The sequence below is a fragment of the Podarcis gaigeae genome (genome assembly GCF_964106915.1).
Source record: "Podarcis gaigeae genome assembly, chromosome: 1".
Classification (NCBI taxonomy): Eukaryota; Metazoa; Chordata; class Lepidosauria; order Squamata; family Lacertidae; genus Podarcis; species Podarcis gaigeae.
In genome coordinates, this window is record NC_139678.1 from 50158239 (window position 1) to 50172399 (window position 14161).

At 44.3% G+C, this 14161-nt stretch overlaps 1 protein-coding gene across 12 annotated transcripts in view; it reads left to right on the forward strand.

Annotated features, from left to right (window-relative positions):
- The first annotated feature begins 1828 nt into the window (after positions 1-1828).
- The window catches only part of PACSIN3 (protein kinase C and casein kinase substrate in neurons 3), a 29425-nt gene continuing 17092 nt past the window's right edge, over positions 1829-14161 (forward strand). For 3 of the 12 annotated variants that reach the window (XM_083751536.1, XM_083751537.1, XM_083751549.1), the window contains exons 1-2: positions 1829-2068; positions 2212-3094. The gene's annotated coding sequence lies outside the window, so the exon portion shown is untranslated. The other 9 variants (XM_083751552.1, XM_083751543.1, XM_083751548.1 and 6 more) reach the window with 8 other exon arrangements.

The window sequence follows — 14161 nt, forward strand, 5'->3', positions numbered from 1 at the left end:
GAAGATGAGCATGTGAATGAACCCTGCATGTTGTGGCTGGCATTATTAGGTCCTGTAATAGTGTTGACAAAGTTATTATGAGGACAAAGTTTGCATATAAGTCTGTCACAGCAGACTTATTTCCAAGGACTTATTTCCTCTTTCCAAGGAAATGAAGGTGAAAAATCCACTACTGTCAGCATATTGCAGACTATTGTGAGAGATCAACAGAATTTAGTTTTAGGGGGTTTAAAAGAAAAAGGATTTTTAGCAATTTCCATCATCCCTGGCCATGCTTGCTAGGGCCGATGAGAATTCTAGTTCAGCAACAGCTGGAGGGTCAAAGGTTACCACTTCTGCTGCAGAGCAAGGCTGAAATTAATGTTTTTAAATATGTGGTTTACTCAAGAGTATGGACTACAAGTCTGAGCCCTAATCTTGATCAGATTCCAGTCGTACCTCGGAAGTCGAACGGAATCTGTTCCCAAAATCCGTTCAACTTCTGAAACATTCAACTTCCAAAGCGCGGCTTCCGAATGGTTGCAGGAAGCTCCTGCAGCCAATCGGAAGTCGCAGAAGCTCTGTTGGATGTTCAGCTTCTGAAAGAACATTAGAAAACTGGAACACTCACTTCTGGTTTTTGATTGTTCGGGAGCTGAAACATTCGACTCCCAAGGTGTTCGGGAGCTGAGGTACGACTGTAATGAGGTATTTTAATGAGATCTAAACAGAGAGATACCTTAATGGGGGCCACTAGCCTTTGTCTGAGTCAGTTATCTGGAGTCTGAGTTATTATCTGTTGTTTTTCTGGAAGAGATGGCGCAACATAAACCAAGTGTGGTGACTTTAAAGGCTGCTGCACAAGTTACATTTTAGGTGACAGTGATATGCATTTAGGATTACATCCTACTGCGTTCAATAGAGCTTGTTTCAGAGTAATCAAGTTTAGGGCTACATGACTGAAGTTGTATTTTTCTATTCTGAAAACGTAGCATCTATGTTCCAAAATGTGTAATACCTATAACATACTGCAGGGAAGTTCCAGTTGCCATCGATGTTCAGCAGCTTGTTTTCCTGATAGAATGTGTGTGCAAAGTCTTTTCGCTTATCACCATGTAACCAACCAATGGTTCTCACCCATATGTGATTAGGAAAAAAATGTTCAGGGTTTAAGCTCCAGATAGAAATTATTTCTGGCAAGTTTCATTTTAGAAACTGAGACTCTATGTGGGCAGTAGCCTTCTTCCACCTAACAAAACAATAGTAATAAATCCAAACCTATACCCTCTGCAATAATGAAAGTTATAGATTGTTAAGGCTAGCATAAACAGAAAGTAGACTGGAAAAGGAAAATGTTCCCATGTATGTAATGCAAAACCTTGTCTCAAATGTTGAGTCATAGCTAAACTGGTTTAAGGGAGGTGGAGAACGCAGCTCCACTTTTCAAGGATCCCAAAGGGCTGTAAAAGGTAGGAACTGAAAATTGGAGGTGGAGTGTTAAAATGAGAGAAGAGGAAGAGAAAAAGGGTTGTTTAAAAACAAAACAAAAAACCCGGAACCAAATTAGGGGATGAGGGAAAGGAGAAACTTGGCAATAAGAACATGTCTTTTACTGCATCAATAAGCAGTGCTTTTTTCCTGGGGGGTATGCAGGGGTACACATACCCCTAAATATTTTGTGAATCCAAGTTTGGCCTCATTGAGGGGCAGTATTTCAAAATGAGTAAGAAAATAAGAGTACCCCTAAACATTTTTTTTTAGAAAAAAAACACTGTCAATAAGGCATCTTTTTAAGCATAGGAAGACACCATGGCCTTCAGAAAGGGTGAGTGGGGAAGGGCTGTAGCTCAGCGATAGAGCACATGGAAAAGATGAAGGCGAGGGAAGATCCCAGCTGGACACCTCAGAGAGCTGCTGCCAGTCTGTGTAAACAGCACTGGGGTAGAAAGGCTAATGGCCTGGGTTGGTACAAGGCAGATTCCTATTTAAGACTTCTGGTTTCTCTTCAGACAAACATCTCAGTGCTCTGTTCCTGGAAGCCAACAAACTGGCTGTTTGTGCCCAAGGGCGAAGTGGGGCAGCAGAAAAGGTGAGTCGGCTGTTCCAAGAGCGCAGCGCCAGCAGCCTCGTGAAGGAGTTTCCTCACGGCAGTGCCGAGCCCAGCAAACCACTAAAAAGCAATCTGGGAAGGAGGACGCCCGGGTGAATCACTGCTTTCTCCTCTTTTGGCAGAGAAAGAGCCCCACAGTCCTTCGACAGGCTTTGCGAGGGCGACTGTGTGTTCCCTTATTGCCCCATGGCAGAAAACCCTCCGCCTCGATATCCCCGGAGCCTCCTCGGTGCCTGCTTGTTGCTTCAGCCTGAGCTGTGCTCAGCGGCTTAAAAGGAAAGAGGAGCGACAGGGCCTGCACACCGCACTGGTTGGAATCCCTGCTCGCGTGAGGGCTGCGCCAGAGTCACGCACTCTCCACATGTGCAGAGGCGCTCCCACTATCCCTCGCCTGTCCCGACTGAAACCCGGCTCCTTCGGAAGCTGAGCCCCGGCTGCGGTTATGCGAATATCACCACCCCATTCCCCCACCCCGCCGCTTTAAATGTGGCCAGCTCAGCCTCTCCTGTTGCTGCTGGGCAGGGCCTCCCTTCATCCCCACGACGACAGCGGGATAATTGGATCAGAAGCTCCCTCCCTCTCGGCCCGAGGCAGGAGGGTGGAGGGAGCCTCCTTTTTCTTGCCCAGCGAGCTCGCGCTCCTCGCTCGCTCGCTCGCTCGCCCGCAGCCCAGGCCTCTTTGCGCGGGAGTCGCGCCGCGCTCCCCTTCGGAGGTCTCCGGGGGGCTGCGTGGGTCCGCCTACCGCCCGGGAGGCGGGCCGGCCTCCCCCCTCCCCAAACGCTTCGCTGTCCGTCGGACCGCTTGAAATAGGGGGAGGGGCGACGGAGCGAACGAGAGCGAGAGTTTGCGCCGCAGGAGAGGAGCGAGAGGCGGATTGATCCGGGCAGGGTGGGCTTGGCGAGGAACGTGCCCAGCCTTTCCCCCCTCGGACGCTTCGCTGGTTGATCCCGGCAAGCCTCAAGGCTCCTCTCCGAGCGGGAGTCTCCGGAGTAGCAACTTGGAGAGGTAAGTCTCCTAGTAACCTCCTTCTCTCCCTGCGGGCTCTGGACTACTCGCAGCGTCGCCCATTCTTCTTCTAGCAGGGAAAAGAAAGGGAGATTCTTTTTTGGGTCCCGTGTCCCCCCCCCCCCGTTTTGGGAGGGTGGGACCGAGGAGGTAAGTTCCTTTCTTGGAGCTGTTCCCGAGCAAGGAGCCACAGGATCCCTGTTCCCTTTTTTGCTGCGCTCGACCTCCTGCTCTGCGTCGTGGAAAAGGCGCTCCGAGCCCTTTCGCCTCACCAGACAGAGAGCGATTGTCCTCGAGGCAGCAGCTGCGGCAGCTTCGAGAAGGTAACGCAGCAGCGACTCTCGAGGGAGGGGGGGGGAGGATAACTGAGTCGTCTTTATTTTCCTCTCAGGACGGCTGGCGGGCGCCCGGGGCTGCTCTCGCCCTCTTTCCACCGTCGTCGTCCTCGCTCCCCTCCTCCTCCTCCTCCCCAGTCAGGGCTGCTGCGCGTGCGGAGGCGGCGGGGCGCGAGCGCGCTTCGGGTCTCCCACGTTGCTCTCTGCGGACATTCTTTCCGCTGGATTGCGCGGGGGCAGGTAGGTCGTAGCCTCTGTCCGGGGCGAAACTGCCGCCGCCGCACCCACTTCCAAGATCTCTCCGGTGAAGGAGAGTGGGAATGGGGGGCGGGGAGGCATGGGTTTCTTATAACGGGAGGGAGGGACAGACGCGCTCGCCAACTTCTTCAGTTTTAAACATTAGGAACTGAGGATTTGGCAGCGTTCTGAACAGGTTTGTTTCATACTTGTGCTCCTCTCCCTCCTCCTCCCCCCTTTCCTGTCATCGCTAAGGCCGATAACTTTCGGGTGGGAACCCCTCTGCTAGGGAGCACCCTCGTCCGATTGGTGCGGAACCGGGCTCGGGCGCGGGAGATAAGATGACAGAGTTCCTTTGTGAAGGAGGATCTGGTGCGAGCTGCTTCCCACAATGAAACTGGAAGCCACGGGCCTTGCAGGGGAGTTTAGCAAGAGGGGCTGCCAAAGAGAGTAAAAGCCACTAGGATCCCTCCCTCCACACTTATCATCCCCCCCCCATCTACAACTTGATGTTTGAAGGTCTGGGTAAAAACGCTTCTGCTTAGCCACCAAAATGAAATTTCCTCCAGCAGGAGATGGCTGAATATTACAGTTCTGGGCCGACCGATTCGATTTGTTTAAAAGGTGGGGTGCCAAATAAGAGTATAACACACAATTGGTGATATCAAATTAAGTCATACTCTGAGTAGAGCCATTTACTGTAGTCTAAAATTTAGTTGTTTGTAATATATAGATTGGATTTTTAAATTAATTTTGTATTTAAAGCTTTGGGAATTTCGACTGGAAAGAAGGGGTGGGACAGTTTCAAGATGTATAGCTTGTACACTACAGAATTAAAATGGAAGTAGCAAGCCTTGCCAGCAGAAGGTGAGATGCAAACAGCTGCAGTATTACTGCAGTTTCGTGCTGGGAGGAAAAAGTGGAAGGTCCTTTTGTAGATGCTGAGGATATTATCTCTGTTCGGTTGAGTGGCATTTTGTTGACAACTGAGGTATGGACATGCAGACACCAGGGGTTGCTCTCTGAACCTGTGTGATCTTGTTACCTGGCTCCACAGATATTTTTATTTTTATTTTGGGTAACTCTGTCCACGAAGGAAAGAAGCTAATATGCTGTGCTGATATTCTTGTACAGGGAACTTAATACTGGATTTCTGTTGTAGCAAGAGAGAAAAGACCATCTGTGGTTTGTCCTTTCTTGGTCATGGAAGAGGTCAGAAGCTCCTCAAAGGAAATGTCAGAGGAGCTTTGCAAGCTGTACAAACCGTGAACCAGTATAACAGCTTTCTGTGCCAGCTAAATTTTCCCTACTTGTTGCACTTAACACGATCTATTTATTTGAAGGGCTGGTCAAAAGGAGGAGGGAGAAAGCCACATGCAGCTTCAAATTTGCCCTTCTGGATTTCTCATACAGCAGATGGCTTCCAAAAATCACAAATACCAGGGACAGTAAAGTCAGCCATGATCCTATTTGCATGGAAATGTGTGAGGTTTTTACCGATGGATAATATACTGTAACTCTCAAATGCCTCCCATAGTATTAGAGTTAAAACCTTGCTTTAAAAGGCATATGTTCATTCCACTAAACTTTACCTTGAATAATATTAAGAGGATTTGCAATTATGAAGCAGAGCGTTAAGCAAATGCTGGATAGAACTGACTGTTTCTAGGTGTGAGCCAATTGCTAGGTGGAGCAAGAATGGAATTTCTGCTACTGCATTACAGAGTTAGATGCATTGTGGCTCAGGGGAGCTTTGTTTTGCCTCTGGGTCTTCTGACAGTTCTGGCTGTTGAAGAAACTTAAGGGCTGCTTAAGTTGACACACATGGTTGCCAGTTAGGAAGTAGAAATGTGTGAAATGCACCATAACTGTCTGTTCTGCCATCAGTTTTGGCTATTTTATTTTTTGAAATAGTCTTCTTCATACAAAATAATCCCTTCAGCATGCCAAACACAAGTGAGCGTTGCTGCTTCTCAAACCACTTTGATGTCTGCTAGGTGTAGGACCCCAGGTGCTGTGAGGTATAAGATTGCTCCTCTGTTTCCACCAGCCTGACTTTTACTCTCTGCAGAACCATGTTGCTGTTTGCCCTAAACCAGTGTATGGGAGAAACTAGAATAGGCGCACAAACTTTGTGGATTGCAGGACGCTTGCAAAGTTAACTAGTAGTTTGTCTCAGTTCCTTACACCTTAACTGCAATACTTGTTCAATATAAATTGATGTAATAAACTCACCCTGGAAACAACTGGAATAAGGGAAAATGAGACAAATATACTAAGCTATTTCCAGAGGTACAAGGTAGCTTTTGGCACGATAAACTGTGATATTCAGTTCTAGGTCAGTCTTTGATGCTTCTTTGCACTGTTAGCATATGTAATCAAGTAACTGAGATCTTAAAACTTTGCATGTTTGGGGCCTCGTGCTCAAACAGAAACCAACCACTGGTTTTATCACTTAGCATCACCCCAGGAGATCTGTAAATCTTTAAAGCAGGCTGAATACACTATTCTAAAGCAGATCTTTCCTCTTACCCTCCTGTCAGGGGACCTAACATTTTAGGCCCATTTACCAGGTTTAATTGAAATAAGGGTTGAATTCCATTATCTTCATATGCCAACCTGAAACATAGTTTGATTAGCTGAAGAAAAACATCCTGGCGGAGGGCACGTTTCACTGCCTTGTATAGCAAATGGGTCAGTTCCTGACCTGGGAGACCATGGAAGCCCTAGAAGCTCAAAAAGAAGTCATAACATGTATAGCGGCATTTAGGAATGGAGCATGTATGTGTAGTGATGAGTTTACAAGGTTTAAGATAAAGAGGCATTATCTTTTGCAAGTTACTATGCATGTATTTGTTTATTATTTGTGCTCTGCTCTTCACTGAATGGTCCCAGGGTGAGTTACAAAAATAACGCAATTAAAACAGGGACAAATATATATTAAAACCAGAAAATAAAACAACTAGCCAATGACAAAATGAACAAAACATCACAGAATAATAATGCAGGAGGAGGAAAAACACCTACCCAAAAACACCCTATTTACAGAGGGGTGACCCTCCAACAAGTTGCTTCTTGATGCTGCAATATGCCCCTTGTGGGGGGTTGTCATCCCACAACCCGGACATCTTCTGGACCAAAGCTGCCATATTGTGCATTTGTGGGCATTTCATAACTTATGCTGTGCACATACTTTGTGCACTGGGTATCCCAAGTACGAAAGTAATCAATTGCTTGATCTGTGTGTCAATAGTGAGAAACGTACGTGTGGCCTGTACTGATTAATATATTTGAAGGAAACGGTGACTAATCTATCCTGTTTTAGTACAGTATTGTAAATCTGTTCTGCTTTAGCATTGTAAATGTGTATCCTTATGCCATTCCTCCTCTCTCTACTGAACTCCTTTCCTAAAATACTTTTTCTTGCTGGAAAAGATAAGCCTCCCTTATCCATTCCTGCTGAATGGAATGCTCTATTGCCCATTTGGAATGGTGGCTTTTGGCTTCAGTGAGTGAGGAGGGAAAATGGGCAAGGGAAGCTGGTCAGGGAAGCTGTTGGAATGCTAGTGATAGGAGGGTGGTTCTCTGCCTTACTGCCACCCAATTATTTTATATGATTTGCGCTGTATTTGTGATGCTCTATTGTTTTATTTTGTTTGTGTTATTTATCATTTGTAAGCCCCTTTGCAATTCATTTGAATGAAATGTGGCATAGAAAAATAATAAATCAAATCAATCAAATCCTGGCCACTACCGCCTACAAAAAAAATCACACACATTCAGCATGGTAGGGAGATGACACTGGACTATTCTACAGGGACACATTTGGCAAGCTAGCGTAGCCCATGCTCTCTCAGCCATATTTCCACATTATTATATATGTATAATAAATATACTCTTGTGGGATCACTTTTCTTTGGCATGAAGTAAGAGTTGAAAGATCATGAACTCTTGTCTTTATTGCTACATTTTTGTTTTTAGTAGACATATTAGTGCCTGTTCACAGCCACACAAAAATCCTGGATGATAATAATGTGGGACAGCAATCAGTTCTCCACCAGGAAAGACCAAAAAAGGGCTTAATTAAAATTGAATCAGGAAGTTCCTTCTCCATACTTCTCTTTGTTGAACTGAGTAGCTCTGCTTCTTTGAATATCAGTCATTGTTATAGTGGTTAAGAGTGGTAAGATTCGTAATCTGGGGAACCGGGTTCGTGTCTCCGCTCCTCCACATGCAGCTGCTGGGTGACCTTGGGCTAGTCACACTTCTTTGAAGTCTCTCAGCCCCACTCACCTCACAGAGTGTTTGTTGTGGGGGGGGGGGAGGAAAGGAGAGTGTTAGCCGCTTTGAGACTCCTTCGGGTAGTGATAAAGTGGGATATCAAAGCCAAACTCTTCTTGCAAACACTGAAATGTGGGAGCAAACCTGTTTCTGACTAAAGAAGTGCTTTATTTTTTAACAGGGTAGCTGGGGATTATGGTCCATTTGTGGGGTGCTGCTTCGCTTGTGAATTGTACCTCAGATGCTCCAGGCTAAACATGTAGTGTTAGATGAGCCAAGGCTAGCCTCATTCTGCAAATCTGCTGTGATTTTTCCCCCCGTTAAAAAAAACCTTTTGGGTGCTTTAAATAAAACTGAACTGATCGGTGCTGCTTGTCATTAAAACAACATTCTTCTACACTTGAACTAAACATGCCCAAGGCACTAATTGCATTACTTCCAACTTCCTGATGAATTCTAGAGGTAGCCTGTCTAGTATTCTCCATGCTGGGTTTGTTCATACAACACCTGGAGACATATTCTTCCTGCATAACAAAAACATTTCTGCATTTAGACAGAGATGGATGTTGGAAGGCAAGAAAACTCAAGCTCTTTCTGGCCAGGATCTGGCATTAATATGCTAGCAACATAATATGATAGTACAGTATTAGTGTATGTCTTCTGTTGAGATGGATATGTATCAGTTGGGTAAAAGCTGAAGTACAAAGTCAGCTATTGGGAACCATACAAAACAGCAAAGATGTCTTAGGGCAGCAGCTACTACTTTGTTTACAAAGCTTTATAGAGGCTTCAGTAAAATCCACCTTAAAGGTGAAGGCCTTGCTATAACTATATATGGGAAAGCTAAAAACAGTGGTCTGTCCTATGGAACTCAGTTGAATTGCTCATACTGATGTTCTTATTGCCTGCTGCTAACCTTTAATGTTTGAAAATCTGTACACAACTTTCTGTAGGTATATTTACAATGGTATAAATAACTAGACATGGTAGCTGCTTCATTCAAGAGCAAAATGTTGAGTTGAATGAGGTGACTAGTGAAGCTATACAGGATTTTCATTCTTCTGTTTGATTCTTAAACTGCATTCTCAGTTATACGTTGTATAACTTAAACTTAAACCAAACTTAAAACCATGGAGAGACCTGGTCTGAACAAAGACCTTGGATTCTTATCTCATTATACATGACAAAGCCATTTTTCACCTTCTCACCCCTTGCTTTTTCCTGTAAGACCTATTGCAGTCGTTAAGAGTCGTCAACAGGCTCATCACAGCTATCTGCCAATCACCCATTCCCACCACCCTTCTGAGTAATACCCCTCCCCACCTTCTCACTATATAGAAGGGTCTGGAAACTTCTGTTTCAGTGTATCTGAAGAAGTGTGCATGCACACGAAAGCTCATACCAAGAACTAACTTAGTTGGTCTTTAAGGTGCTACTGGAAGGAATTTTTTTTGTTTTGACGTTGTATGGGTTGAGCTTCGTAGATTATCAGTTAAAAAACCTATTCTGTTTTCTAAAGAAAGGTATTATTGAGATGCTGTATTGCGGGATTCCAGATCCTGAGACTGGATATTCTGTGAAATACTTTTTCTTTTTGGGGGACAGAAAATAAAAAAATTCAAATTTAGACTGAACTGGAACAGATATGCTTGTTGCTTATACGGTTGAGAAGTTTTCTTCTCAAGTGGCTGTGCTTCCTTTAAAACCAAGATGAGCACTCTCTGGTCCTCCTGATGATATTGGACTCCATCCCCCAACATGCCTGACCATGGGCCATGCTGGCTGGTGGGAGCTGTGGGGCCACAGGTTCCCCATCACTGCTGTAAAACAAGGATGGCCAACTGGTGACCTGTGAGTGACCTCCAGTCCTGAAATTAACTTTTTTTCAGGCCCCTATTAAATTTCAATCATGATAATAGTAACATATTTTCTAAAGTTTTCCTTTTGAAAAGGAAACAGTTTTCAAAAGTTGCAAGATGTCATACTGCTATAAATACAAAAGCTAAAGAGAGATGCAGTTCTCGGCCACGTGCGCTATGACTTTGGAGCCCTTACTGTTAGACGATGCCAACTATGTTGCAGGACCTGAATGCAGTGGTACCTCTGGATGCGAGCAGGATCCGTTCTGGAGCCCTGTTCGCATCCAGAAGCGAATGTAACCTGCGCCTGCGCAGGTCGCGATTTGCTGCTTCTGCGCATGCGCGTGATGTCATTTTGACCGTCTGCGCATTCGCGAGCGGTGAAACCTGGAAGTAACACGCTCCGTTACTTCCGGGTCGCCGCAGCGCACAACCTGAAAATACTTATCCCGAAGCTGCTTCAACCCGAGGTATGACTGTCCTGATAAAATGTTCAGACTAACCTGCCAAATAAATTTCGGGCTCCAGCCCACCATCTGGAGAGTATAGTGACTCCTGAGACTATAGAAGTTGGCCTTCCCTTCTCTAACCTTTACACTGACATTACATGGGTATGGATTGCTATATGTGGTGTAAAGAAGGCAGAGGTCAGAATACTGGCAAGCTGCCCACATCTCTCTCTAGTCATCTGTGTCAGCACTTGCCTCGCATAATCCACAGCCTTCAAAAGAGGTAGCTGAACACAGTATTGACCACACAATGCCTCCTACACAGTAGTTTCTAGTCAATTACAGGGCCAGTTTCTGCTTGCTAGTACTGAGCTGTCATATCAGTAGACTAGCATAGGGTAGGTTTAAATCACTGACATCAGAACTATACTAGAAAATATATGGGATTGACTTAAAAAGTGTTTTTCTTTTTATTTACAATGTTGTAGTGTTCACTGTTGCTGTAACGTGCCTTGATGATGCAAATGAACTGCTCTGATCGGTTGGTAACCTTTTACGTAACTAACTTTATCACAAGTTAAGACAAGTTCTGTGTTCTACAAGGTCTGAAAAAGCCATTCTGGGAATAGGCTTGGTAAATATCTTAAGGTCACACAAAAATGAGAATGTAAGAAAGGTTGTCTATCATCTATCTATCTATCTATATCTACTGTTTTCAGATGCCCTCTAGCAGATAATAAGCCTAGGGCAGTGGTCAGCAAACATTTTCAGCAGGGGGCTGGTCCACTGTCCCTCAGACCTTGTGGGGGGCTGGACTATATTTTGGAGAAAAAAAATGAACGAATTTCTATGCCCCACAAATAAACCAGAGATGCATTTTAAATAAAAGCACACAGTCTACTCATGTAAAAACACGCTGATCCGCGGGCCAGATTTAGAAGGCGATTGGGCCGGATTCGGCCCCTGGGCCTTAGTTTGCCTACCCATGGCCTAGGGTTAAACTCCTTAACTGATTTGTTGTGTATCACCTAGGGCTGTAGAGATTGATGGGATTTGCTACTTTTCAGGCCATTTAGTGTTTGTCCCATCCAGTAGTTTACCTTGGTAATCCTCAAAATAAACCTGGCAGGCCAGTATTACTCTGCTCCCATATTAGAAATGGGTGAGAAAGATGAAGCTGAGAGAGAAGCTCTTACTAAGGCCAAGCAGTGAATTAATAGTGGGGCTGAGCATTGGACTAGAGATCAAGCTCATTGCGTATGCTCTTAACCTTGCGCAGTGTAAAAGTGTGTGCCTCAGCATGTCTGATACTGGTTCTAAGGCATGTCTGCACACTCATTGGTTCTCTGGTTTCAGAGCATCTCTTCCTTAGTTCCTGATGTGTTTGGATTTTCCCTAAGCTTGACTTGAATAATCAATCATATGGTTAATGTTAGATTTTTGAGAAGGTCCACTGTCATAACAAGTCACTTATATAGCTGTTTATAGCAGGAGAGCCTGACATATCAGACCCCCAATATTGTATATCTAAAGTCCATAGTGGAAAATGTTTTGTTTAATCACAAGTGTTTATAGCCCAATGGTAGCAGCTTTTTCTTTAACCATTGCATCAAACAGCCTTTTGCCAATGCCCACTCCTTCCTCTCTCCACTCCCCGGTAAGATTGAATGAAAACCGAGGGACATAAAGATGGTGTTTCGAAGTGGTTTCGTCAGCTTTGATGTGCATTGTAGCCACCATGACCTATTTCAAAATTAAGCATTGATTGATCCTGGTTTAAACAGGTTTTGCTTCAGGTTTAAGTGTACTTGTTTGGCTACAATTGGAATCCTACAAAAAATAAAGTTTTATTGGTGAATCTTAACAGTTGAATTACCAGCTCTAGAGGAATGCATAGTATGCAGTTTGTCTAGTCTCCTCTCATCCTGATCAACTTTTTAAAGTGGTTAACTATCAAGTGGACTTTGCTCAAAGTCTAGACTAATTTCTTCTATGATGCTCCTGCCCATTTTGTTGCACACACTTCTTGTGAGCTTGTCTTTTTACTGCCTGTGCTTGGGAGTAGGGACTGCGAAACAACAGTGCAACCCAACATTGGCATTGTTGAGCTTAGAGGAGGAGTTCTTTCTATGTACCTTGATAAAGAGTAGGAAGTAATCTGCAGTACAAGGTGGCATGGCAAACATCTAAGGGAAAGCATACACCTGTGTTTTCAAGTTGTTTCTGTTTTTGTCCCCAGCCTTTTCCCCTTTATCAGTGTGTGTTCTCTTCTTTGCTGCTCAGGATTTCTTCAAATGACTAGTTTTTCTAGGCTGAAGTCCTTGGCAGATGTCTACACCTGGATAAGGCAATTGCTGAAGGCTATGGGTGGTTCTACTAAATCACATGACCTGCTGTGTATAACTTTATACAGAAATTGCTCTCTGTATAGTTGCTGTGTGCTTTTGCCAGCATCTAAATGGAGGTAGTTGTGGTGGAGAACAGACTTAGTGATCCCAAACTGGAAGCATCTTGATAAGTCTCGCCTGTGCTTACAATATGTCTGACAGAGGGCTGCAGAGATAGTATCTGAAACAGAAAACCTGGGATTAAAAGACTCTAATTTTACAGAATGCATACTAGGGCTCTTCTTCTGGAGTGAGATCATGATTCTCCAAGTAGAAATGGGCAGGGTGTGCGAGGGTGTATGGAGAGAAACAATTTGCCAGCAATACTAGCTGGGTGAAGAAACATTCTGAGGAATGTGCCTATAGGGTGGTAATTACATTCTCAGAAACCAGCTATCAGTCTAAAGGGTTTGGGTTGTAAACCCAGCTAATGCTAGCAACATCCTTCCACTTGAGCCCATGAGCTCAGCGCTTTTCAGAAAGTGTCAATACAGAGATGACAATTTAATGCATATAGTGGAAACTTTGTTTTGCAGTTCTAGAATATTGTGACAGAAGCTGCATGGCCAAGAAGGGAGTATACTTCCCACACCAAGATTCTATTTTTCGTATAACACTATCTTCTGTTACAAATCAATGTAAATATTTGTAATAAAACAAAGTAATGAGGAGGAAGCATTACGCAGGCACAATTACTACTGGAACCAAGTGGAAATCAGCGGTGGACCAGTTTTAAGAATTGCCAGCTAACTTCCTTTTTTCCAACAGGGATGTACCACAGTTAGCTCCTCATGCCCATTGTTTAGAAAGGGACGTTGGAACAGTGTCTTGTTGCGGGGAAATAACACAGTTGCATCCTGCATTCCTAAACATTAAAGCTTTGGCAATGTGGCGAGGAACATAATTGTGCTATAATGTCATCTTGTTTCTGTGAGCTGTTGTATGGCTTCAAACAGTCTTTTTTCAATATGTGAAAAAGATAAATTGGCGCGTCTGGAAAAAAACTGTCTAGCTTAACTTTCTCAGATGGTCACTTTTAAGTTGGTTTTCTTTTTGTTTTAAATGGGGGAAGAGCCAGGCAAGCACATCCCACATGCAGCTGGAAGTGGTCCAGAACCCCTTGGTTCTGCTGATCGGCATGAGAGGGTAAATAGATAACGTTATTAGATCAGACTCTGGTTTTATGATGTGCCAAACCTTTAAAGTAGCTGTGGTTGATGGGAGTTGGAGAGCGCCAAACATTTGGAAGGTACCAAGTCAGCAAAGGCTGTTCTAAAGCAAAATTCCCATGTGAAGCATGGGCTAAGCAGATCTGGTTGGTGGCATCTCACTCTAGCCCAGGACAGATCATAAGGAAGAAAGTGGCATCATATATGGTTAGAGGCATAGACTGCAGAGGAGTGAAAAGCTGTTACTGGCAACTTCTCATCAATCAGTAGGAAGATCCAGATATAAAACATACAGAGATAATAATAATAATAATTTATTATTTATACCCCGCCCATCTGGCTGAGTTTCC